Below are 2,500 nucleotides of genomic sequence, written 5' to 3'. Positions count from 1 at the left end.
AAACAAATAAACAAAAAAACAGAAACCAACAAACCAAACCACCACCCAACCATAACCACCCCCAACGCGGCCTTTCACTGCGCTTGCCGACTCTCATTTGTTTTTTTTTTTCTTTTGTTTCTAATTGTCTCGTTTATCTTTTGTCTTCCCTTTTGATGCTTTTATTCTTATCTCTCGATTTTTATCTCGCTTGTATTTCTTCCCTTTTCATTCGTCAGATTTTTTTTTTCTGGGACGGGAAAAGGAAGAGAAGAATGAGAGAGAGGAGTAAAAAAAAGGAGAACGAGAAATTGGAGATAGAAATGTTGGTGAAGGAAGAAACAATGTCAATAAGAAGAGAAAAGAGAAAGAAAAAAAGTGATAAACCGAAATCCAGAAAGGGAGAAAGGAAAAGTCAACAATAATTTAAGAAAGATTTAAGAAAGTGACCCTGAAAATACGCGGGAAATTTCCCATTTTCTTTAGCTTTTAAAACGACAAAAGAAGAAAAAAAAAGTTTAAAAATATCGTGTCAAGGATTTTGTTCACGCTCATGATCGGAATGTCGGAGAGAGAAGAAGGAGAAGGAGAAGGAGAGAAGGAATTGGAGAAGGTGGGAGGGAGAGAAGCAAAGAGGGAGGAGGGAAGGAAGAAGGAAAGAGGAACAGGTAGCAAGGAAGGGTCAAAGAGAAAGAAGAGAAATTAGGAGACATAAACCAGAAAGGAGAGAGAGAGAGAGAGAGAGAGAGAGAAAAAGAAGGAGGGGAGAGGAGAAGAAGAAGAAGAGAGAGAGAGAGGAGAGGAAGAGAGAGAGAAGAGAGAAGCAACACTTGGAAATAAACAACAACAAAAGCAACACTTGGAAATAAACAACAAAAGCAACACTTGGAAATAAAAACAACTTATGTCATTTCAGCTTGTCCTTCAACCGGAAAAATAATTGCACTTTAATTACTAATGATATGCACACTTATTCCCCAACTATTAAATGATAATTATCCAAAATAATTGCAGCAACATTGATAAAAGTAGTGTATTGAATCTCATCAACAAGAATCACACAAATACGCATACGTACATACATATGTATACGCACACGCACTCTCACAAGCACACACACACACACAGCCATACACAAATAAAAAAAAAATAAATAAAAAATAAACATTCACTCATCCATTCACTCACTCTTTCATTCATGTCTACAAATATGTATGTGTGCGTGTGTGTGGACTTCCAGTAACTCTTTAAGCTTGAAAAGTATTGTAGATATTCACGGCTCTAATATATCAATGAATAGATATAATTTCATCGTTTACATAAATTGCGTTTTCCACTGAACACAAAGTCATCAAAAGTAATTATAGTGTTTATTCAGTTTATGGTTTAAGATTATAGTCTTAAGATTATAGTTTAATGTAGTCTTTAAGATTATAGTTTAAGATTATAGTTTAAGATTATAGTGAACTGTCTTTGTCAGTGTTAGTATATTCTGATCAATGAAGGTGTCACAGATTGGGTGTTAAAGTGACATGTTCAAATACAAGTCACCTAAGATTTGTTCATCTTTATTTTCTTTCCAATCGGAAGCATATGTTCAGCGTAAACCATTTCCATTAAAAGTATCAGCGGCAGCGGTTTTAATAATAGTGATAGTGACACCATTGTCCTTGCTGTTATCCTCCTCATCAATACAATATAATGAACTACCAATCACTGTTATCACCATTAATAACAATCATTAAGAACACCCTTATCACCATAATTATCCTATCAGCACTAGCATGGTTATCATCCTCGTTATTGCAAGCATAATCTACATACCTAATGCTTTCCCCAAAATTGGACTCGCCTGTTTTTAATCACTACGTGCATGTTCACGAATACTTGATCACTTTTTTTTCCAAAATCGTTATTTTTGATTTTTTAGTATGTTATATATACCTATACTACGATTTACACTACCAAGTTTCATGTCATTCGGATAATAAACAATAATTTTATAAAAAATAAACCTAAATTTTGAAAAATCAAACAAGTTGATAAATCTTACATAACCATTGACCAAATTTGTTAACGAATTTTCCACAGAATCTCTGTATTTTTACCTAATTCTTGTGCATTAGAAATTTGAAACATCCTCTTAGTTTAGTGGGAATAATTCAGCTCCTCAGGTTCGCCTAGAATAAACTGCTTAATTGTCTATAATCAAAACTACCTTGTTTGAGAAATGGCTGATCGACTGGTTCCCCTGTTCACCTGTCCTTTTGAAGCCGAGAGCGGTGCCTGTGCCAGCTACGTGTTATAACCCTTGATTACCTAATTGCCTGTCCTCGGTGGTCTTCATTACATAGTTCAATCATCTACAAGCTCACCTGTCCCCTGGCCCCCTCTGGCTCACCTGTCCCCTGTCCCCCTCTGGCTCACCTGTCTATCCCCTGGCCCCCTCTGGCTCACCTGTCCCCTCTGCCCCCTCTGGCTCACCTGTCTGTCCCCTGGCCCCCTCTGGCTCACCTGTCTG

The 2,500-nt window shown here is 36.8% G+C and overlaps 1 protein-coding gene across 1 annotated transcript in view; it reads right to left on the bottom strand.

Annotated features, from left to right (window-relative positions):
* Tmhs (Tetraspan membrane protein in hair cell stereocilia) overlaps positions 1 to 2,500 on the bottom strand; it is a 15,336-nt gene that overhangs the window by 12,501 nt on the left and 335 nt on the right. The gene's annotated exons all lie outside the window — the stretch shown is intronic.

The sequence above is a fragment of the Penaeus vannamei genome, chromosome 37, assembly GCF_042767895.1.
Source record: "Penaeus vannamei isolate JL-2024 chromosome 37, ASM4276789v1, whole genome shotgun sequence".
Taxonomy (NCBI): domain Eukaryota; kingdom Metazoa; phylum Arthropoda; class Malacostraca; order Decapoda; family Penaeidae; genus Penaeus; species Penaeus vannamei.
Note: the sequence above shows the minus strand (reverse complement) of the source record. Positions and strands in the feature narration are given on the sequence as shown.